Source organism: Cyanistes caeruleus, chromosome 3 (assembly GCF_971803275.1).
Source record: "Cyanistes caeruleus chromosome 3, bCyaCae1.hap1.1, whole genome shotgun sequence".
NCBI lineage: Eukaryota > Metazoa > Chordata > Aves > Passeriformes > Paridae > Cyanistes > Cyanistes caeruleus.
This window is the reverse complement of record NC_141703.1, coordinates 10,533,953-10,559,310: the sequence shown is the minus strand read 5'-3', so window position 1 is coordinate 10,559,310 and position 25,358 is coordinate 10,533,953. Positions and strand designations below refer to the sequence as shown.

Below are 25,358 nucleotides of genomic sequence, written 5' to 3'. Positions count from 1 at the left end.
ACAGGAAACACAGAATCATTTTGACTGAGAAAGACCTTTAACATCATCCTGTCCAGCCATGAACAAACACTGTACTGGATGACCAGTAGACTTTATGACTAATGTCTCCATGAAGTACCTCCTCAGTGCATTTCATCCCAGATATTGCAGAAGCAATGTTGGACATGTCAGTTTGCCTGGCAGATAATCCCAACTGGGTTTCTATCAGTAGTATAATGAGTCATACATTATCCAGCACTTCTCATGGCAAAGTAGCAGTGAGGTCAAGGAGTTTTTCTAATTCACATGACAGAAAGACAGGGACTTGAGCACTTGAAGAGGGACAGACTTTTCTTTTTATTCTTACAAGTAAACCTTAGTTTCTTTCTGTTACATAATCTGCCCCTGCAAATTGCAGTCTCAAATTTCTACTCTCTCAGGTCTCAGCATCAACCAGATTTAGTATTTCCAACTGACTTTGAGAAATCACTTCCAATCCTCACCTAATTTATAATCCCAACACCCTGCCTACCACTGTACAAAACACAATCCAGCATAATAATTTAATCCCTTTGCTGGTCAGACTTTCACTCTGTTTTGCCACCAAGTTCTAAGACAATTATTCCACTCATATTAGGTCCAATTCACGCCCTGAAACTAATGAAGCTGATTGTTTGCTTGTTTGGTATTGTCATCTTCAGCTCACGTGCACCATACTGCACATACAGAAGCACAGAAGTGGACCCAGCACAGTCTGAAGCAAACCCAGTGTAATTATTAAGGAAAATCCTGTGCGGCCTTGAACTGGAATAAGCTCATTTGGTTTGAAACTTCAGGGCATGTACATGCAAAATTCAACTAAGCCTTTACTAAGAGCATGTAAAATGTGATTTTCAAAAGCTCATGGCTTGGTCAAGCTGGGGCATTTCATAAACTTGTGCAAAAGTACACCAACAGAGATCCTGCTTCTTAGCAGACCTGTGTCTTGTGCACCCATATTGGTGACAGCAATTTCCAAGAGCTTCATTATTTTGTTTCCTCGCTTCATTCCCACATTGGAAAACAAACATCTCACCTTAAGACTATGTGGAAGCAAATAAATTGGTGATCTTAATCTTGTTCTGGCTCAATAAAAATTTCAAAGTAGAAAGGCCAGTCCAAAAGTTATTCTACACCTAAAGTCAGGTTTTCAAAGACAATATTGTTAAGCAAAATTTATGAGAAAGCCTACCCAAAAATGGGTTTACTTTACCTCTTACTACTGGTAGTACCCTATATTTGAATGTGTGGGTTACTTTAGCATAAAGATAGATCTGATTACGAAAAAAAAAGTGACTCTGTTTCACTTCCTTTCTTTCCTAATTTTAAACTCTGCCTCACGTTACACAACATAATATTTAGTCCATTATCATATCCTGATTTACATAGACCTGGCATTCTGAGGGTTTTTTATGATCTGTTCCTTTTTTTTCTTCTATTATACATTCCCAGTCTTCACTTGCACACACCTGCCCAGAATATACAACAGGCAGGGTTATAAATGGAACTCTCTCTTCTGGGAAAGGCAAGTCTTGGAAAAATAGTAACCTGTATATTGAATTCAAATATTTCCAATGGACCCTTAGTTCCTTTATTCTGGAGAGCATTATAGTTTATACAACCTCCCACCTGATGAGCCAAATAAAAGTGAAGTAGGTTAAAAGTTTATTGCTGTTGATCAGCACCTTAACACTTTATGTGCCCCAGCACGAGTTTTTCATTTAGAACAAGAAAAGGAAGCCTGTGTGATTTTTTTTCCATTTCATCCTTGTAGATATGTTGAGTTGTTTATTATTCATGCCAGTATGCTATTGATGCCTCTGCTGACTCCTAAAACATCTGTCCTGCTGTTCACAGCTCCTGGAGTGCAATGATATCAGTCCATGCTGATAATCAGAGGACCCTCAATTAAGTATCTACAAGGCAATGAGTGGTAAACAAGAAAATGTACAAAAAGGCAACAGATGAATTCTTCTCTATCCCAGTTCACAGAAGCCATTAGATTTACTTTTGCTTTAGATTTGAAATTCGAATTCCAATGAAAGTCCATTAAATGTTGATAGCAATATAAAAACTGAAAAAAAAAACAGTGTAAAAAAAATTAGTGAAGACAGAAAACATAAGGAGTTGAATGAGATATATACATCCTAGGTCATATGCCACTGTGATAAAATGATACTTTCCCCTAACAACATCAATAATTAAAGATCCACTGTTATCAGGATACTTTACTATGACTGGAAAAAAAACTGTCACAAACTAATTTCATTAGAGCTCATTGAATCCAGCCCTTGCTCACTTAGGACAGCTGCCCTATGTTTAAATTTTATGTGAATTTTACAATAGTAGCTTAAGTGCAAATATATTACCTAAGAAGAGGAGAGGGAATGTAAGCAAACTTCTGGATTCTATCACTTTGATATACTGCAATACATTTTGAGATTATAATAGCAAGTAACAGGACTAGTCATATAACCGATGCCAAATTAATAAATTAAATAATAGAATGTTATGACATATTCAGAGTCATCAACAGAGAAAGCTGATAAAGGACTTGGTGCTTCTAATGAATGCAAAAGGCAATTTGTAAAGAAGTAGAAATGTAATGGACAGAAAATATCTGGGAATTTTAATTTTCCTGAACAGTGTACCAGACGTAAAAGATGTGTTAATCTCTGTAGCAATGCTAATAAGGTGTGGGAAGAGAAGAAACCCAAACAAACCACAAAAGTGGAAGAGGGAAGATGTGTACCATACCCCAAGCTGAAATCTCATATGGTGTTGATGTTATTTTATACCAGTCTTCCATCAGTCTTGGCACTAAATATGAACCAAATTGTAACTCTCCTTGTTTGACTCTGTCTTCAGATGAATTTATTTTCATAAAAATTGAGGAATTCAGAGTAATAGACAATTATCTAGTGTAAAATCCTCAAACAGCTATGAAAACAAAAAAGTGTTTGCTGTTTTTTCCATCATTGCTCCCTCAGCTTTATCTGAGAACACTGTTAGTGTGACTCAGTGGTGCAGTTGTATGAAACCATATGCTCAGAAGACCGAGGGCTGCTTAAGCCTGTCAGCAGCCAGACATATCACTGCTGGCATCTGCACCAGTTGTCAAACCAATGAGTATGAATGTCAGTGATCATTAGGCTTATTTTCAGTCATCCAGTTATAGTGACATGACCTGTAATTCTTTTCTGCTTCTGTGGGATACAAGGACCAATAGTCTGAGTCACCTAATTTGAGACATAGTAAAATGTAGATAATGTCCTCAGTTGCTATGACAGCATTCCAGGCAGCATGGGATCCCAGAGCCACAAAGCCTGATAATAGGACAGAGTCCAAGCTCTACAAGTTAATGAAAATATACTTTTTTACTTTCTATACACATTCCTAAGCAGGAAGAGAAGAAAAGCTGCAGGAGCCTAGCAGCTAACAAACCACCCTCCATAAAATGTGCTTCTTCTGGGGGAGTTTCTCATATATTCAAGAGAAATGTCAGGATGGCACAGGCAGCTGGAGAACCCCCAGTCCTTGTGTTGATAGGAAGTACTGCTGTGACCATTCTTGGAAGGATTAAGAGAAATATTTTCTTGATCTATTTTCTGTCACATGGTTGCTATCAAAAAAATCCAATCAGAAGTTAACACTTCACTAACAAGTATCACTTTGCAATAATAATATGAGATGCAATCTAAGCTGTAAATCTGATACTCTATCTTCTTCTGCAAACAGTGTCCAAAACTTAGTAGGGACTCTGCAATATTGAGTGGGAGCATTTCTCCTTCTCCATGAACACCATATGTTGTATTTCAACCTTTCTTTTCAATGCAACTGCACTAATTTCGTGAGAGATCACTGGTTCTTAAAATAAACCAAAAGGCATTTGTTTATTTATTCAAAATAAGTAGCAATTTCTATCCTAGCACTTCCTAGAAATTTCTAATGCATAAATACAAATATTACTACAATTATTTACCTAAATAAATATAAATATTAAATTTTAATATCAACATAAATTATTACATATATTTATATAACAGTATCTACATATGGAGTTCTTTATTCAGAGAAAAAAATTATGTTAAATGTCTGCTTTAACAGTCCTTTCCTAATGATAGCACTACAAGTGTACCAGCTACTCAGGACAGACAACATTACCAAACCACCCTGCCAAAGGAAATGGACCTCTTATACAAGCATTTATTTCCCCTGTGGTCATCAAGCCACTCCTTAACAGTTTGTGGCATTGTATCTGCAGCATGACCATTCATCTAATTACTGCTGAAATCGTGGTATTAATCTCCTCATAAAGGGCAAGTTAAGGGTCAGTTGCCAGCAGTGGAAAGCACTTGGTATGGATAATGTGTTGCAGACCTGGTTTCATCTGCTCTTACTGATTTCAGCAGTCTGCATGATTTTGACTTCACTTCTCAGTTGATAAAAGCACAGAACCTCAAACTGGGTCAAATCACACCTGCATATTACCTGTGATGAATATCTTCATCAACGCTAAAGAGAGTCTCTGACCTATCTGCCATATCCCAGCCACGTGGGCTCCCAGGCTGACGCACCACCACGACACAACTCCAGGGACAAACCACCACCTCCCTCAGCACTTCACTTTCCTGACTTTCCTGATCTCCCCCAGGTTTCAAAATGCAACTTCAATGATAACTGTGATGTACAGTTTAAATCTGTTGGTCAAGTAGTAATACAACATTCACTAGGCAACTTCTGAAACATGAACAAGAAGGCACACATACACTTTTCCTTGGAAAATACAGGACCTTAGGAAAACAATGAAAATTATAGTTTTTTTGGAGGGGAAGGCTGCCATCTTTGTGAAAAGGTAGTCCTAGAAAAGTCAATTTCCAGTCTCTTGTAACAATTCTGACTTAGTCCTTGTCATGCAGAAGGCACACAGCTATAAAAATTAGCCACAAATAACTTTATCTGCTCCTCAACCTATATTTATATTGCCCACTCCTTAGGTCTCAGATGGAAATGTGGTAAAGAATGATTGAATGCCTCAACTCATGTCACTTTTTACTTCTCTCTTGCACATGAAAAAGGCCAACAGACCTATCTGAACGGCACAATCTGCTTCCCTTCATAGAAAGTTATAATCCACACTAATTAAACACTGTTTGTATAATCCAGTGTAGGATTAACATCAAAGTATTGGATCTTAAACCCACCACACATGCATAATGAATAGCTGTACCCCCAAACCAGGTTACAAGGAACTTTTTCATTTCTCTATGAATAACAACACAACGAAAAATACTAAAGGAATTATGGAACAAACATAGCCCACACAGAAGTCAGTTATGTCAACTAGATTTGTTAAATGTAAATTAATTTGGTATCCAGTAATGTCACTTTAAATGATTTTCAAAAGCATTAATTATTTTTCTAAAATATGTATTTGTGATCATAAAATTTTGCTTAAACTTAAGTTACATTAATCTCCCCTTAAAGACTTAACACAAACTACAATTGAAAATCGATAGTCTTGATTAAACATTTTTGCTGTGATTATGTGGTAAGAAGATTGAGTGCAATATGATATTATCCTAATTTAATTCTTTCAATTAGTTTTCAAAACATAGAGGGTAGGGGCACTTCTGAGTGCTGCTCCTATACAATCATAAACCAAGTGAATTGGTATTTAAGATTCAAATGCTCCATTCTTTCCAAATTCTGAATCTCCACAGACAATTTTAGAGACATAATTACCTCTTATTACTTGCACTAACAAAATAAAACTTCAGCAAAATTACTCAGATATCTTTGCTAGTTGTGTACCAGATCAAACAACAGTTTTTATTTTGTGATAACATATTGGCTCCGAGTTATTTTTATTATCCTTCTCTCTTCAAAGTATTTTTTGGCAATTGCAAACCTGCCCAATTGTAGGATGAATAGCACACTGTAATAAATAATGTTAATCTATAAACCTTCACAGTTCCTTTATAAAGTACAGTATATTTTTACTTCTTGAATGAGAAAATAAGCAGCTTTATGATTTATCAGCAAATGGCAGGGAAGAATCTACTTCATTTTCAGAAAAAACCCTATATAGGTGGATTAATATTTATGCTTTAATTTTAACTATTAACACAAACTTTCCTTGCAAAGGCTCTTGTTCTCTTCTGCTTTCTCAGTCTGAACTTCAGAGGTTTCCTCTGCCTCAAACTTGCTGAGTTATCAGCTATGTCATTTCTCCTCAAAGACTGAGCTTTGGTCAGGGATATTCAGAGTATAAAAGACAGGAGCAGAGAAGCAGGAGCTCTAATGAGGAAAAAATATGCTATGTAGAATAAGCAAAAATAAGCAAATTAAATGGTTACAATTTATTACATTCATAAGCAACTAGGCTTTACATTTTTACAAGCCAAGATATTTTATGGACCATTCAGTAATTCCATAATTAGCTATTTTGCTTTAAATTATGTTTTGGACTTAGTTCTGTTTTCTTATTAAACTTATAAACAAAACCCTTTATAGCTGATGCAAAATACCATAACCTTCTTCTAGACACATCACTGGAGACAAAACAAAATATAAACTTACTACTTGATATTGCAAACATTAGGAATCCTTTGGATTCCTCAGCTAGGCTTTATTTTAAGGATTGTCTTGCTACAGAAAATTAAGGGAGTGCTGAGTTATCAGCTACCTTATATCCTCCTTTAATTCAGATAACATTTGTCTAAGAGGAATAGGAAATATTAGTATTAGGAAAACCCCTGTACTCTTGTATGAAATCATTATCTAGTGAACAACTGCTGGAGGCCAGGATTCTGTAAAACCCAAAGAAATGTACAGCAAAGAGGTGAAAACGCAACAAAACCAAACTGAAGCACTGGGCATCTCCCCTGATGAGAATGAGCATTGCTCCATGATGTGTGTCACTTACTGGTGGTTCAGACCTCACTAACTATGAATGCTTGGAAGAACATGCCTTAATATGGTGTTCGATCCATTTTTTCTTCATCTTAAGTGAGTAAGTATCTTAACTGGGGGAGCAATTTCTAAAGGAATATCATTGATGATTTTATAGATGCACTTTCAATTTTTATTAGGTAGAAAAACAGCCTTTTCTTTCCAGAAAGATGCCGTATGACTACAACTAATTTAAAATAATAGGTCTTGATGGGTGATCTGCTTGCTTTTTTTGCTGCTCTACTCCTATAAAGACTTAACTTTAAATGTCAATTTTCTTAAAGTATCATTTACTATATTCTGGCATACTGCTTCAGACAGCATTACAAGAACATTTCTTTAATCATACAACATTGCCTAAAGTACAGATTTTGTGTTAGGTTTTGTTACAACACAGAGCTATGCAGTATTTTAGCTGCTCATAGATTGTCTGACGTTCACCTCTTTACGTCATAATGTAACATCTCAGTGTCAAGATTGCCAAGCTCCACTCAGCTTCATTGCTCAGTATTTATTTTCTGCTTTGGTTTCATGTTCTTATTTCCATTAGAATAATTTTCCTAATCCTGTGACTTTTTTTTCCCTAATCCTGTGAATAATTTTCCTAATCCTGTGAAACCTTGCCTGTGAAGCAAACTTCTGTTTTCTATTCCTGCTCTCTTCATTTCTCAAATCATTATGATGCCTAGAGTAGCCCTGAAAGTTGAGTTTTTCTTTAGTTATGTGTTTTGGAGTATTTTTTTTTTTTTTTGCTACACCACTAGACAGGGACACTGAGCTTCTTATTAGAACCAGTCTTGTGGTTTTTAGTTGTAAATAATTGTGAAATGCAGATCTGTTCCAAAGTGTCATCCCTATTGGTTTTGTACTGGAGTTATTCCTTCTCCCAAACTTGTCAGAACCAGTCCAGCCTGAGTAGGTGGGCAGAAAGCAGTGTGCACATTCCCATCTCTGCACATCCCTCCAGTGACACAGCACCACTGAATGGGAGGCACCTCTGCAGACTGTCCAGTCCAATCTCCTACTCCCAGCACAATGCTCAGGGCCATGGGTGTTGAATATCTCAAAAGATGGAAACTTGACAAAGCCTTGGAGCAACCTGTGCCAGACTTGGGGCACTTTAACACTAAAAAAGCTCCCTCTTACTTTCATGTAGAATTGTGCCTTCATTCTTTTACTGGGCCTCAGTGTCTGGCTCTGTTGTTTACATGATGTCCTTCTCCCATCAGGTGTTTGTGCTCATGGATACAACCAAGCAAAAATTAAGAGTCATTTCTAAAAAAAAATCTTTTTTTTCTTCAGAAAACATTGAAACAAAACACATTATTCTACATTTCTCAAAACAAAACTGAGATGTTCATCAGGTAAATTCTGACACTAAATGACACTTCCAAATCAATAATTTTGTATCTGCATATTTAAAGGCAGTTTTTATCACTGGGTTTTGATCTATTCTTGGTAGAGCTAAAAATCAAATAATTAAGAATCTCTCTCTCATCTGGTGAAAATTAATAAAATTTCATGGGGATGAATAAAAATGCAAACAGGCAAGCAAACAATAGCATAGAATCTAGCTATTAACTTTGATTAAAACTGCTCTGTTTGGCAGTTCATCACCCAGCCAATTATCAGAAAAAATAATTACTTCCTGAAAATCATATTGGAGATGTATTGAAATACAATATAAAAATTGTCAGAATTATTTAATCTTCCTTCTGTTGTAAGTGTCACTTGAATTATTATCTATTTTTAAATCAATTATTGTCACTTCACAGAATTTTTCATTTCTCATGCCTGAAGGAATCCTAGAATTTTGGTGCTTCTGATGCAAACTTGATCTTCAGAAAACAGTAGCTTCAGTCTGAACAGCCCATACTTGAGCTTTTAAAAGGCAATCAGAAAGCAAATACCCTAACCATCCTATCCAGCCATTCAAGCAAGAAATATAACAAGCCAGAGAACAGAACAACAAATTCACAGTAAAAATCTACCTAATTTATTATTTTATTACTTTTTCCCATTTGTTATCATTATCCTCATCTGTATTTATATGGGAATTAAAATCACTATTTATAATAGCAATATAATTAAACATTTGTAAAGCTTAGGATTGCATAATAAATGCAAAAAATTCTACAAATATAGTCTTGTCATCTCCTTAGAAGTGTTATTGTCACATTTAAAGTGTGAAGGTGTAATGTATAGATTAAGAGTAACCCAATTTTCACATGAGCTCAGAACAGAACACAGTTGTAGTACAGATGGTTGACATCTTTTCAGATCCATCTGAACACTGAAAGTTTTCTAAAGATTAAAAAAGGGAATCACCACCAGTAAAGAAACAACATTGTTTCTGTTTTCTCCTGTCTATACAGCAATTAAACCAGATATTATAGCAATAATGAAAACACAAGTCATTAAATTCAATAAATTCTTATTCATCAAGAATGCAAATTGCTTTTTAATTTCCTGACCTTATAGTGTAAGAGGATGATTAACATATCATAATCCCATGGAATTGATAGGTTAAATACCCAATTACAAATACCCTTCACAGCCAAAGACTATATAGTAATCATACTGAGTATTCTGAAAATAGAAAGTGGACTTTTTAAGCACAGTAAGAAAAAGAAGATAAAAAATTTAGGGTTAAAAAGTTACTGGGGAAAAAAAAAATTAAAATTGCATCTTTTAAGCAAGATTCTTTCCTGACATTGAAGGTCTGCCTGGTAAAACTTACACCAGTGTTCAACTACATTGAATCATACAGAGATTACCTCTTAACTTTGAAGATGTTTTCAACAGCCTTGTTTTATCTATAGGGGATATAACACACCCCTCCTGTGCCATGCACCCAGCAGAAAACTGCTCCTGAGCACCCCTGCCTGGGAGGGGCAGCAGCCTTGCCGTGCTCTGGATTTGTGACTGAAGCAGTGCTGATGACACACCAGGGCTTCAGCTCCTGCTGGGTCAGCTCTCCTCACCCTGCGCTGCCAAGGAGGGGACAGCTGACCCCAAGTGAGCACAGGAATATTCCACAACACATAATGTGAAGAACTGGCCATGGGGTGCTCGTATGGGAGGTAGACATTGTATTTATTGGATTTGCAATTGAGTTTGAGGCACCAGTGTACGGCTAAAATAAATAGAAAAATAAGCTTTACAGCATACGCAAATATGAACAGAAATCCTGCCAGATTAATCCTGTGGGGGGTGAAGACAGATGTACAGGCATGTGCATATTTTAATATATATCATAAATATAAAATATGCATATCATATATCCTCCCACTCACATCCCTGTGGGAGATGATCATTTATTCTAATGACTATTACAGGAGAAAATACTAGCATTTAAATCCCCTTTCTCCTATTTTTTGATCTTACATGAGGGCTCTTCCACCTGAGATCTAATGTCTGTTCTTTGAACTCATCTATTAAAGGAGCTTAATTCATATGAGAAATGAAACATAGTATACACCAAAGGTGCAGCCTGACTTTATACCTCAATGGCATAGTACTGAGAGCCTCAAAAAGTAGTCTCTCACCACTTAAAAGTATTGATCCAGCTATAAAAATCATGCTTTTGCTTGGTATTAGGAACAGTCTATGGGAAACAGAATGAGAACAAGCTCTACTGTGTAGCTCAGTAAAATCTCAAAGTATCATTTACTTTGCCATGGTCCTTTTTGGATTCATTTTTGTGATACAGACCTGTTTCTTCCTGTTCTATATTTAGACTGAAAACTCCATTTTGAGTATTTTAATATTGGTCAGTACTCAGTCCAGTAGTGACCTGGCTCCCAATCTTGTATTAATGCTGTACAGAGACACATCATAATTGCAAAATCCTATGGGTGGAAATGTGCATTAAGGCATCAGAAGTTGCAGAGACATGTCTAGTTACTTGAATAATTTTAGCATATCTTTCAAGTTTTCCAAAGTATTCAGTATTATTTTGAAAAATTTCTGAAAGTATAGGTTTGATCAAGAAATTCTTTTAAAATTAACCAGGTAGATTGTGAAAAGAAGAACAAACAGATTAAAAGCAAAGAAAGAAACTATTTGTAAGCCTGTAAGCAAAATAAAAGGTTATGAAACAGATAAGCATTGGACACCCAGCTGGAATATAAATGAACTCTTAGCTGTCCATTGTGTGCTGTTCTCTTCTATTCCCCCTCCACATTTCACTGCTTACTCAGTGCTTTGTTTGCACTGATTTCTGTGAACCAAATATACTGCAAATAACCTTAACCTTTCTCAGCACAATCTATACATATCTCTTGTTATATTATGCCTTAAAGGAAATTTAGAGTATTGCTGCTGTACATCATTAATGTACACAGAGGTTCTCCTTCTTTGATCCATGAAACAAATAGTGTAAAGAAAGCAAAGCAACTCTGTAGCTACAAAAATTGACTAAAGAAAAGTCAGTATTAGTACAGCTTCTTTCTGAACACAGCCAGTCAATGTACAGGCATGTTAGGTTAATAGTAAACAGAGCAGTCAGCAGAAAGTATAAAATGGGTCCTGAGGCCTATTACAGAAAATATTTAATTATCCAGTCATAACAATAAGAGCTCAACAATATTGGCTATTGTTTTTCACAGGTGCAAGCAGGATTGTATCTGTTAATAACCATCCCTTCTAGCAGATCTCCCCTAAACAACAAGTCCAGGCTCATGGGAAGCTGACCTTCAGGCTGCCAGCAGAAGATCTCTTCCTGCATCCTCATCTTCACTGAGCCCCTACCTGGGATGAGCCAGGAGCTGCATGTCTGCAGAGGACAGCACCTGAGTTGTCCTCTGACAACCTCAGAGTCACACCCTCAAAGTTCTGTCTTCTGAGGGCAGCAGAGTCCTGAAAGGAGCAGAGACCTCTACCAGAAAGAGGCAGAACAAGGACATACATTAATAATTGCTGGGGGAGGGAGGATTCCTGATTTTGTGTTTTCTGATTTCATCCACTTAACAAATTAAATTAAGGGAAACACCTGGAGAAGACAAGGCCCTAGGGAGACCTTGTAGCAGTACTCCAGTACATAAAGGGACCTACAGGAGAGACAGAGAGGAACTTTTTATATGGCCATGTAGTGATAAGAACAAGGGGTAATGGCTTTAAACTGAAGGAGTTAGATTGGGCATAAATTCTTTGCTGAGAGATTGGTGAGACACTGCCACAGGTTGCCCAGAGAATCTGTGGATACTCCATTCCTAGAATTGTTCAAGGCCAGGTGGGATGGAGATCTGAGCAACGTGGTCTATTGGTGGAACATGTCCCTGCCCCACCCATGGCAGGTGGTTGGTTGGATCCAGATCATCTTTAAGGCCCCTCCAACCCACTTCTTGAATCTGTAAAACCATGCAGAAGAAGAAATGGGTCTTCTTAAAAAAAAACCGGTATTCCAAATTTTCCTTTCATCATAGACCAAGAAAAAATGTTGACATTCATAAACAATCACTTAACTATCACAGTTTATCTAAGCTATGCGAGGCTTTTTTTTTAATGTTAGCAATTAGGAAGATTTTGCTTGCTTGGTAATTCAAACTACTCCAGGGTTTTGGGTTGTTTCATTTGTTTGCTTTGGAAAAGAAAAAGAAAAATGAAATACAGAAATCTAAGACACATGTGGATTAAATCATATTTCCTTAGAGTGCCATGACTCCTCATGACAACTTTTTATCACATTCTCACCTTTGTTCTCCTGTGAACAAATTATATTTCATATCATGTACTCTCTAGATTGCAGCAAAAAAGCTAATACAACATGAATAATGTAAAAACTAAAGGATCCTCATCCCCCAAACCATGGAAAGAAACCAAAGAAATTCCCAGCATAGAATAAGGGACCCATCTGCACATCCAAATTGGAGGGGGGAAAAAGAATAATGTAGATGACAACCTAAACTAAAATTTCAGGACAACTCAAGTTTCTATAGGAAGTTATTGATTTTCAAGGAGACATTTTTCAGATGAAAAAAGTCCCAACATAACATGACAGATTTGATAATCTCTCACTAAAAACCTACCATCAGAAGTGTAGTTCTCAGGAGACTTGCAATCTTAATTGTTTCAGTAGAGACACACAGATAATGCACATATTATTCTCCTCTGCAGCTAAAGCTACTCATTTCCCTTCCTTCTGTTTTGATACTATTCAGAATATACATGATCCTCCAACTCAAAAATCTCGCATTTCCCAAAATCAAAGAAAAAAACAAACATAAATCCATACAACCAAAGAATGTATGAGTTTTTTCAAGGCATACATGTTTTGAATTCCTACTGACTCTGGAAGTCATGCAGGCAATGAAAATAACCTTGCAGAAATCTCTTTTCTTTGCTACATCTTATGTACCAGATAGTCTGTTTTGTTTGCAGCAGTCAGAATTTTCATACTTGCAACCAGAAAAACTTCTGTCCTTGTGCACCCCAGAAACTCTGCACTGTGGCTCTACAATTGGCACGACCTCAGCTTTAAAGAGAAGATGAGGCACTAAATATGAGACATAAGAGAACTTGTTTTACTTTTTAAATCTACCAGTATGTTCATATATATATTCTGAAGAACTCAGAAGGCAGTGTGGCTACATAGGAAAACCTGTGAAACGGCATCTACACACAACTAATGCACGTGGAGAAAGGAATGGTTTATGTAAGAGGTTACATAATCTCAAAATTATACCAAATATAGGAAAGACACCTGTCATATTTACAGTTACCTTTGAAGTTACCTGACACAAACCACATTCTGATACACACATCTCCCCTAGATGACGATGAAAATAGTGTTACAAGTGTCAACTAGCAGACGCAAAAGATAATTAAATGAATTAACATTGCTTCTGCAAATGTAATAATACCTCTTGAATAGATACAATTTTGATACAAATTTTAAATACATAGTCACATCTTTTGACATGAAACTATTCAGTATTTAATTTTTACCTAAATCATTTAATGGGTGACCTCATGCCTTATTTGCTGTGCGCTATTGAACTGTGAATTGGGAAAGAATTATCAGGTCCCACAATGAGCTGTTTGGAGCCTGCATCACAGTAGTGTCAGAGTGCTTACCAATTCTAATTATTTTCCACAGGACTGCATTGAGACAAGGATCTATTATTATCCCCATTACACAGAAAGAGAGTTAAGACAAACAGTGCATAAGGTCAAAGCATTTGCTAATTTTAGATACCTATTTCAGATGGATAGGATGTGATTATTTGCTATTGTATCCCATTTCCCACTCCCAAATCAGAGTTCTCATTAACAAATTTAGATAAAGGGCTCAAGGACTGAGCTAAAAGCCATGAGGATTAGCTCTTCCTCTTACCTCATCCTCTTCTCATTAGTCAAAATTGCCAAGATTTCTCTGCCCAGATACCACTGTTTTCCCTTGTGAGCTGCTGCTGCTCTAAGTTTCTGATGTCCCTTCTCCAGCCTGTTCCATTCACACCTTGACACTAATGCACTCCTGAATTCCTGTCTTGCCATTGCCCAGTGTGATTCTCTTTCCTCTGTCCTACCTTTTTTTTCATCAAAGCAACCTTCATTGTTTTCCCTGCATTTCCAGTCTGTTTTGACACTCATCTGCCTTCTCCCTGCAGGACTGACCCTAGTCTTGTAGCCTTTGCCCCTAATCTCTCTGTAAATCTGTGCATTAATCAAAGTTTTCACAGGTATAGATGTTATTATAAAATATATTAAATATAACAGGCAGGAATTTACAATTGCTATCTTCATTACATTTGAATACAAGGAAGCCAAGTGACAGCCACATGGGGTACCATGTGCTAAAGAGATCAGATATCTGAAGACTTAGAGGACTAAAGTCTTCACTAGAAAAAATAGTGGCTCATTTAATATATCTCTCAAAGCAATAAGATAAAGCCTACCTATAAAAGCACCATCAATATTTGTAAATGTCTTTACAAGTTTTATGGGAAAGATACCTAAATGTGCAAATAATCTCATTTGTAAGCATATTGAGGCAATCAGAAGTTATGCATTCTTTGCTGGCCAGCAGAGAAGTAATAAAACAAAGATAAGCATTCTTTCAAAGTGAATATTCCCACAGCTAAGTACAAGCTGTGAGTTACAACAGCATAATCAACTATTAGAGAAAGTTTTACATCAAATGCAAATACTGCAAAGCTGATTTTTTTTTACAAGTGTTTTCAAGTAAAAGCTGCTATTAGTCTACAAGATATCTTAGGCAACTCTACACCACAACCTGAATAGAAAACAAAGGCAAATGGCCTTGAATAAATCCCAGTTTGATTACCACCATCACAGTGAAAGCCAAGACCATGACAAACAATCCCAGAGGCAAACATTCCAAACCATGAAACACAAGTTCATTGGCCTGTTTTAATTCTAGTCAGTAGTTAAGATATCTTTACTGTAGTAATGACAAAATAACCCAAGGAATTCCCCACACCAAGTCCACTTTTCCAGTATTTCAAGAGCAGCACAGCACTGAATAAGGCTACAAGAGTTTATTCCTTCTCATGGGCTATTCTAAGGACTCAACTAACTTTGAAAACCATACCCTGAAGTTTAGGGGCAGGACCCAAACCACAAAGGGTGAAAAAGTTTGACATTTCATACTCTCTGTTGACATTACTGCAGTAATGGAAGTTTAACTCCAAAGCTCCTACAAACACCTATACAATGCTCCTTTATCTTTATGAAGACAGACTACTAATTTATGCAAAATCTATATATAATAGCCTACTACTTCATACTATAGCAATATTCTGCTTTCTCTAGCCATAAAAATAATGCAATTGTGATTACGAGGAAAACAAAAAGCAGATGTAATAAAAACCCAAAATGCAATTGACCAGTAGGAAGTGTAAAGTAACACAAACTCTTTACCTGATTTTAAGGAATAGCTCAAAACCACTTTTTAAGGTTTAACAATGACTTATCAGAATCTTCACATTCAAGAAAAATAGTCCTAAAGCGGAAAATCCTGTTCTTACATGGCTCTTTATATTCCTGAACCAAGAGGCAAGCTTTTTAAATTACACTCAATTTTTAAATTAGGTATTTGATTAAACACTCAACCTGCCTGTACATGATTACTGCAGCTGACCTCCAAAAAAACCCAATCCAAAGCCCAGCAATAAAGATCCAGAAGCAGAAGCACCTGGTGCTGCAGCAGTTCTGTCACAATGGTCTCGCTCCGGTCACCCCAGAGATGAGGTTATTCATTAGCATACAATAATGTGGGATAAAAATAAAAACTAAAGGTCAAATTTAGATCCTATTTACAACACTGTAAATGTCTACTAGGCTGAGTAAGAGCAAAACAGAGGTAGAAATGTTACCTTGTCCACTGCAAAAGTAAATTCTCCTGTTAAGCAATGGAAGGTGACCTGTACTTTTGATGAAATTCCCCTCTATTTCACCAGTCTTTGTTCATATTCCCCAATTTGTGATTTTAAAAATGAAACACACCTTAACAATAATATTTTTGCATTAATTAAGAATAATCAAAATAGCTACTCTACAGTATTATCAGAATAAAGGTGACATAATGAGTTTAAATTGTTAAGGTTGTTTAAACAGAGTTGCTGGAAAGCTTTCCCACTCTCCTCACATCTGCATCCTATGAGCAGATGTCTAATCTACTGGTATGACTAACTTTTTCCTTCTGTGCTAGAGATTTTACTAGTAATATATATATAGAAAGGAAATTTAATAAATATACCATATTTTCCCCCTCTAAAAATACTGTCTTATATTTAAATAAACAATCTGAAATGCACAGTTTTAGCAGGAAGTCTGTATTCAGCACTATAAAAAATCAGGCCAACCCTTTCAGCATCCTATATTTAGGTTAAGCTTTGCATATTTTAAATTGTTCACTTTCACTTCATTAATGGGGGTGAATACTAAAAATCCAGTAAACCCAAACCATTCAATTTTTGACAATTATCCCCATGTATTTGCCTCCATCACTCTTAAAGAAAAAGAACTCAATACAGGCTACAGACAATTAATTTTGCTAAATATCCTTTACGTTTTCCCACACCGATAAGACAAGTTATTCAGAGAGAACAGGGAAATATCAGTTTGTTGTCCAAGGATGCTTTATACCATGATATGAACTGAGAGTTGTCATTTTGCTGAAGCTGCTTTGTAATGTAAATGCACTAATGAAAGCAACGTCTCATGACTGCAGATGAATTACATTACATGAGTGAGAATAACTACTGCTGTTCTAACAAATGAATTTGGTGACTTTGGCACAATTTATATAATGATAAATATAAGCAGCAGGTGCAGGTGCTCTCAGACAGGAGAACATACTTCTTTACTATTTCAATTTTACTAAATTTTCTGCATAATATCTTGCATAGTCACATGCAGTGAGAAGTGAGTAAGACTGTAAGGAGCCAGCTGATGTGAAAAGTAACTTGAAAGTATAAGAAAATCATGGAAATTTTCCACTGAAACATTATTATTTATAATTATTATCATATCATAACATTACATTACAGTATTATTATTATTATTATTATTATTATTATTATTACTGTTGTTGTTGTTATTATTGTTATTATTGTTATTAATGTTATTATTGCAATTGAGACATTATAAGGCTTTGATGTGACAAGAATAAAAGAAATATCTTTGGAAATGTAAACACTGATTATGTAAATGAGAAGGATTAAAGTGTAAAAACAAATCCCTACAGTAAGAAATAACAATGATGTTATTGTTTAAATACCAGTGGCTCAGGACTGTTCAGAGCTGTTTGCTCTGTTAAATACAGCCATATTCTGAGGATCAGTTTATACACATGGGGTAAATAAAACAGGAAATAAAACACAAATTCTAAATCCCTAATATTATTTATAACTGAATTTTTAAAGCATTTCACTTATTTGTGCACAGAGTTTTGAAACACATTTGATTAATATTTTATATACTTAAAACATTAGAAAGAGAGACAGAGATCTATAAATCAGTCCCTGACAAAGAGAAATTACTAATTCCACCTTTTTTTCTGGCCTTCTCATAATAGAGCCCTCCACAGACATGCACATGAAAAGAATGCACAAGTCCAGAGATTGTCAAGATAATACATTAAAGTCTTAATTAAAAATAGTCATAATTTATCACAGGCTAATTCAGAAGCTAACTTTAATATTCCATTCAAGAAAACACTTATATATATATATATATATATATATATATATATATATATATATATATATATATATATATATATTTCAGTTGTTAGATATGCCAGATAAATTATGTGCTTAGATCTACACACAGCAGAAATTAAAACAAAAAACAACAAACAAATATCTTAGTAGATTCTTTTCTATTTACTACAAGGAATACAACTTCATTTTTATCTGTTTCAGACTACTTCAGTGATGGAAGCACTACTCTACTTTTCTACCCCCACTTAGCTAAATTCATATATCTATGTGGAATGATTTTCTGTTTTCATTTTCTTTGTCCCGCTTACCAAATGTATTTTCTATCATCTTCTATTTTATCTTCTATTGAAAAATGTCATCATAGATCCCACATGTCTATCTATATATAGACATCTGCAGGCAAAATGCAATGAAGTATTTTTTTCACTGGAATTTGTAATGCTTGATAATAGGAATGTTTCAGAGAGGCTGCTTGGTTTTGACATAACCTTGACAACTGCAAATTCTTCTGATGAAAGCCTGCTTGGTTTCCTTCAAGCTCATACGGCTGAACTTTTGGTACATCACTTTATAAGCATTAGTTTCCAGTGGAAACTAAATAGAAAATATTTATATGAAATATAAAAAGGAGGAGGAGGCAGAAGAAACGTGGGTGGAACACTGGACATGGGCAATTCAATACAACCAGCGAAGGAAGAAAGACAAAGAAATGGGGAAAGCAGTGATCAGGCATGATGGTAACAAACTTAACTTTCTGCTAGTCAATGTCAGCCAACATCCAGGGCAGGGAAAGAAGGGTGACACAACTTTGCAAAGGTGCAAGTATTTCACAGGAGTTATGAAACAGATGTTACCACTGCATTTGAGCCCGTGTTTTAAACTCAGGCCTGAGCCTGTCCAACCTCACCACTTAGCTCTCAGCTAAAACAAAACATGGCATAAAAACACATGGCAACTAAATTCGAGGAGGCCTGGAAGCTGGTCCAAATTAAACTCCTCAGATGTTTATCTTTTTAAACACATCTTTTTTCTTTCTTTTAATATGAGAATGTCTGTTTGCTTATGATTTTTACCGGTGTATACCTTCATTATTGGGAAGTTATAATTTCCTCTAATGAAAAATGAAGTAGATTTGAGTTTCATCTATAATAAAATTGGCTTATTAATCTAATTTTTAATTGTATAAGAGAACATAATGGTGCTTGATTATGCATATGATGGTGATTAACTCTTTTACAATAAATTCTTTTTATATTGCCACCTTTTTTACTTACTTGGGATGTAGAAGCAGACATTAAGTTATTTGCCCTGATATTTTTTCCTTTTTCACCACTTTTCATGGGCATATATCATGTACTTTCAACAGTTTCACTGAAAACATTTCCATCTGATCCTGCAAGTAGTGAAAAGAGTGGTGTACAAATAATTCCATTGTCACTATATTTTTTTTTAAAGTCACATAAAAATTGTTTCTTCCCAACATTTTTGAGAGAAGGAAAGAAAAGTTGTTGGGTTTTTTTCTTGTAATGGTGGTTTTTCAGCTTCCTTATATATCAAATTTTCTGTAGATAACAGCCTTGTGCAGCTCAAATGAAGAGACAGAATGGTTTCCTCTCTTTGGAAGTAAAAAACTTTATTTCTTAAGGATTTTGGGGGTTTGTTGATTGTTTTGGATTTTTTTTTTTCACTTCACACACATTAACGTTAAATTACCTACTATAGAAGCAGTCTAACTTTGGTCCTTTTTGATGATAACAGTTAATGGATATTATTCAGCCATTTTACTCAGTAATTAGATTTGGAGTTCACTAATTTAAATAGTCACTGCAGTAATCTCCCTGTAGCAATTTATGCAGTGCTGTTACATTAAATTCATGGATATGGAGCATGCAAATATTCCAAGGAGATCAGACTGTACTTAAGAAGCTTCAGGAGGTGAGGTTGGCCATTTGAATATAAAAAACTATGAGAATTAACAAACCTTTAATATATTTATTTTTTAATTATTAAACATTGTTTTAATTCTCCTCCACAGAACTACTCTATTTTGTAGTCAGCAGTACTTCCAAATGAAATGTTTTGTTCTAGAGTCAGAATGCTTGCAATCATCACATTATCCCCAGCAGAGGGTATTTCAGGATAAGATGAATTTGCATTTTTAAAAATCAAGGTGATTTTGACATGAAATACCGAAACCAAACACATTTTTGAATCAACTGTTCCCAGTCCATTGCCAGCCCAAAGCTTTTGCTTACTCTGATATAGTGTCCCAATCAAGAGTCATGAACAGATGCAAATTTTACAGTTTACAGGTGTAGGTTTTTATGTCTTGCAGCTCCTGCTGCATGAGAAAAGTTTGGAAGAAATATTTAACATGGCTGGAGGGGGATGTAAATGTGGAGGACCTGAAATTAAAAATCAAAACAGCTGCCTATACAATCACTTAAAATGTTGGAGAACCCAGGATATCAGCAGTGGATACAACTTGAATGTAAGGTATGCAAAAATATATGATGAAGAGAGGAGAGGAGAGGAGAGGAGAGGAGAGGAGAGGAGAGGAGAGGAGAGGAGAGGAGAGGAGAGGAGAGGAGAGGAGAGGAGAGGAGAGGAGAGGAGAGGAGAGGAGAGGAGAGGAGAGGAGAGGAGAGGAGAGGAGAGGAGAGGAGAGGAGAGGAGAGGAGAGGAGAGGAGAGGAGAGGAGAGGAGAGGAGAGGAGAGGAGAGGAGAGGAGAGGAGAGGAGAGGAGAGGAGAGGAGAGGAGAGGAGAGGAGAGGAGAGGAGAGGAGAGGAGAGGAGAGGAGAGGAGAGGAGAGGAGAGGAGAGGAGAGGAGAGGAGAGGAGAGGAGAGGAGAGGAGAGGAGAGGATTTTTGATTACTTGGGAGTACAGATTAAGTGAACCACACTGCAGACCTCCATTACAAGAATGGTCCCACTCTTTCCTGCATTCCTGGCATTACTGTCCCTCTGTCTCAGCTTAAATGCAGAGATGCTGCACTTGCTCGCTGAACCAACTGAAATTACACAGGTAAAAAAGGGTTATAATTACTTCAATAATAAGAACTAGAAGAGATGGGAGGAAGCACTTGGAAACATGCTGCTGGAGAGGAGGATGGCAAAGAAGGACTGTTCCTTTTGGTTGCATCCTGTGTTACAACAAAATCTCACCTTTACTGTTAGCAAAACAAACATTGTGTTTTTTCTTTCTAGTTTTTATTTGCCTTCTGTAAACATTGGCAATTTCTATTTGGATGCTATGAATACTTTTCATTGTGCTATTATCTAAAATGAATCAATGTTTATCTTCTCCTCCCCATTAATTTCTCTTGTTCTCTAGTACATAAGTCTACATCTCACTCAGTATGGCAGACCCCACTGTCATTTTTCTTAGCAGCCTAAAACCATCAACTCAGATTGTTGCTATCACACCCAAAGTTTGAGACAATCTCTATGCATCACCACTTTGTACATTGTTAAGTCCTTTTCTATATTCCCTCAGTCAATATTTCTGGATGGACATGGCCTGCTTCTTGAAAAGCTATTGTTTGAAAAAACTCTTCTGTTTCATACCAGTTTCATTTGTTTTGCTCTCTACAACTACTTGAAGGGAGGTTGTAGTGACATGGGAGTTGGTATCTTCCCTCAAGTAACAAGTGATAGGAGAGGAGAAGCTGCCTCAAGCTGTGCCAGGGGAGTTTCAGACTTGTTATTAGGAAAAAATTCTTCACCAGGGAGGTTGTCAAGCTCTGGAATGGGCTGCCCAGGGACTGAGTCACCATCCCAGGAGCTATTTGAAAGACACATAGATGTGGCCATTAGGGACATGGCCTAGTGGTGGATTTGGCAGTGGTGTGTTAACAATTGTACTCAATGTTTGCAAAGGTCTCTTCCCACCTAAACAATTCTATAACTCACAAATTTATCCACAAAGGTCTCTTTCTGTTGTCATTTAAAGGCTTCCAAAAGCCTTCCCTGTCCATATTTTCTTGAAACAGTATTTGTGTTTGACATTTCCCCTAACTGCCAGCAGGCAGGAATCATTTTGTGTTCCTGTTCACTTGGATAACATTTTGCAGATTGTGGATTCCACCTGCAGCTAAAGATATGACAGCATAGAATTTCTCCATTTTCCCAAATGGAAAATATCTTGTATACTACGTTAGGAATGTGTCTCTTCCTGTGATCTTTAAAGTAACTATGACTTTTTTTTCTAGTGGAATCTCTTACACAGTATTTACAATCTGAAGTAAGTTTCACATCATATGCATGCTACAGGGTGCAAATACACAGTTCTTTAATGAAACCTGCATTACCCAACTAATCAGGGCATGTTGAGTGGAGACTTTGCTGATGATATTCTTTTAATAGAATGGTTTTAGAACTTTAATCGGGCAATAAATCTGCAAAATGCCTGCAACTCTGGCTTCTGGAGTCAAGTGAAGATCATCACAGGCTTGAAAAAGACACAGCCCTTACTGTGACATTTCCATGGCTTTGGTAGCTGAGTACTGGTGGCCCATAAAGAGCATTTTTTAGTCCCATGTAACAAAGATGACTTGAGAGGTCATTTATGTCACCTAATGCCATCTGAAGCCTTATCTGTTACTCTCTAAATTTTTTTCCCAAACCTGCAGTTCTTCAGCTCCATTTGTTTCCCCTTCTCTAAATATCACTCAAATCAGTTTGACACTTCCAGCAACTACAAAGCTTGCAAAGGACAAAGTATACAAAGCATGAAATGTATATGAAGAATCTCACAATACACATTTTAAATATGCGCTGTACCCATGTTTTCCAAGGCTGTCTAAGCAATTTTTTTGCTAAATGCTACAGAGACATCTTACAATGTTTGTATAATTCTTCATTTCTCAGAAATATAATAAGGAAATCAAGCCTCATGTTACTTAAAGGTCTTAAAGGGAGTTCAAATATATGCTTTAATTAACAGTAGTCTAACATTTTGGACTGCAATATAAATTGTTCAGGTTGTTTTGCTTTTTTGGGTTTTTAGTTTTGTTTTCTGGGTTTTTTGTTTTTTGTTTTGGTGAGCAAAATGTTTTTTTTTATGTTTTGTTTATGTTTTTTTTCCCTTGCTTTTAATTTCAGTCACAAAGCATGAGACTCATGTGCCTGAACCCAGATACAGATACAGTTCCAGTTCTCAGACACTGTCTCCAAGGAATCCCAGCTAACCTCAGGCTGCTGCTCGAAAAAGTCTCTCACTTGTAATCTCTATACATCTACCAGCCCTGTGTGGCTGCCTCAGACACTCAAAGGTACATGAATTGGCAATGAGTGCCAGCTTTTGGAGAATTTAAGTTACCCTTTGATGAGAGCCTTCTAAAAAGTTCACTTCTAAAAGTGAAACCTTGAGAGCCAAAGAGTCTTTTGAGAGTCAACTGAAAAAGATTGATGGAAAGTAATTTTTTTTTATAACTCATGAAGAATTCATGTCATTTTGTAACACTGAAGCATTCTAAACAGCCCTATATCTGGGAATTTTAGGGTGCCTTCACTACTGATGTACCAGTGTACATCACAAGATCTCATCCAGGTGTGCAATACTGTGAATGTGCTTCCATGTGCTCAGGTGAGACAAACAGACACACAAACTTTCTTTTAAGGAAGAGGAAGCATTGCACCAGAGTGTGGATGTTGGTTACAGATACACTGCAAGGACACACAGCACAGATCCCAGATTTCTTGGCTTTCCTTGAGTTCATGACATGGGTGCCTTCCTTTTCCAGACCATTTGTGCAGGTTTTATAAACGTACCATAAACATCAAGTCCTGCTCACCTTTGGTGAAAAATCCAAATTGTGAAAATGAAAGAGTAGGAAATTCTGCCAAGATATTTCTCTGAATGACAGATCCTTGGAGGGCCATTGTTATGGTCCTCTGTCAAAGAACCAGGAAAAATTAACACATTGAAAAGAAGAGAGAAACAAACAAAAAGCACCATAATGGAAAATCCTTCTTTAAAGTTATGCAGTTAAGAACCTTGTAATTTCAGTGTTGTCCCCTTGGAAGTAATTCTAGCTAAGAAACAGCTAGAATTTTCAGTTTTCTTCTTTCCTTAGCAGGGTTACAAGTTAATCTCCTCTAGGTTACCAGTGAGCAGAGAAAGGGATTATGAAAGTTATTCTACATAACACACAAGGTTAATACACAGTGCAGTGTATTCAGACAATATATTCTTACTTGGAGCATTTTCAGTAATAAGATGTTATCCCTTACTTCTCTGTGCCACAGGCTTTAGGGGAGATGCTTGGCATCTCAACCCCAGTTAAAACACTAAGTGATTTATATGATTTATATGAATGGGGTGTTTTGTCCAGAGCAGTGAATAATTAATTATTTGTCCCTTGAAGGATTTGGGCAACAATGTCAACACTGAAGCTTCAAAGGCAGTAAGATTCTCTACTCAAATTAACCATTGGACATTCACTGACAAACCAGTCTGAATTTCTATTAGAAAAACCTCAGCGTTATGAAAATCTAATTCCCTTAAACAAAGTATAAATGACTGGGTCCTTTAGTAATGCAGTAAAGTAGCACTGCATAGGCAGATGAGGTTTTTTATACAAGCTGAGGAGATAGCTGAACATTTCTCAGCTGTCTGGGGCAGGTTTCTGAAATTGTCCTTTAAAACACCCTCATCACTATCAAAATATGCTACTATTCTTTATCATGTGTTAGGTTTCAAAATCTCAAACAAGATATTACCTTACTGTTTTAGGAAAATAACTGAAATAAAAGAAGTTTCAATTTCTACAATTACGCTTTTTAAAATTTTTTTCTCCCCGAAAATGTTTTTGTTACAGAAAGTAACCATAATAACCACTCAGCAGAAAAAATATACAAAAAATTTAGAATTTATTACTGTGATTATATTAATTAGTTCCATCACAAATTGTTGCATCCTTTTTCCAGTGAACCATTGTCTGAATTATTGTTACTTAGCCTTATGCTGTTCTTTCAGTTATTGCTTTAGGATTTTATCTACTTAACCTAAGTTCTGCATTTCTGTCATAAAAAAACATGCACTGCATATTTTGGGGGGGTTTAAGTCAATTAATTTGAATGTAATTAATTCCAGTTTATGACTGTTCATGTAATTTGATATTTTAAATGAGGTTTCAATTGAATTGCAGGTCCTTTGGGAAGGTGGACTTCAGAACTGTTATTTTCAGAATTTC

The 25,358-nt window shown here is 36.1% G+C and overlaps 1 protein-coding gene across 24 annotated transcripts in view; it reads right to left on the bottom strand.

The window, feature by feature from the left end:
• DMD (dystrophin) overlaps window positions 1-25,358 on the bottom strand; it is a 1,136,032-nt gene that overhangs the window by 446,918 nt on the left and 663,756 nt on the right. The window contains exon 1 of one of the 24 annotated variants that reach the window (XM_086879805.1): window positions 15,856-16,079. The exons of the other annotated variants lie outside the window; for them this stretch is intronic. The gene's annotated coding sequence lies outside the window, so the exon portion shown is untranslated. Of the gene's footprint in view, window positions 1-15,855; window positions 16,080-25,358 lie in introns of those variants that run through there. 24 annotated transcript variants of the gene reach the window in all.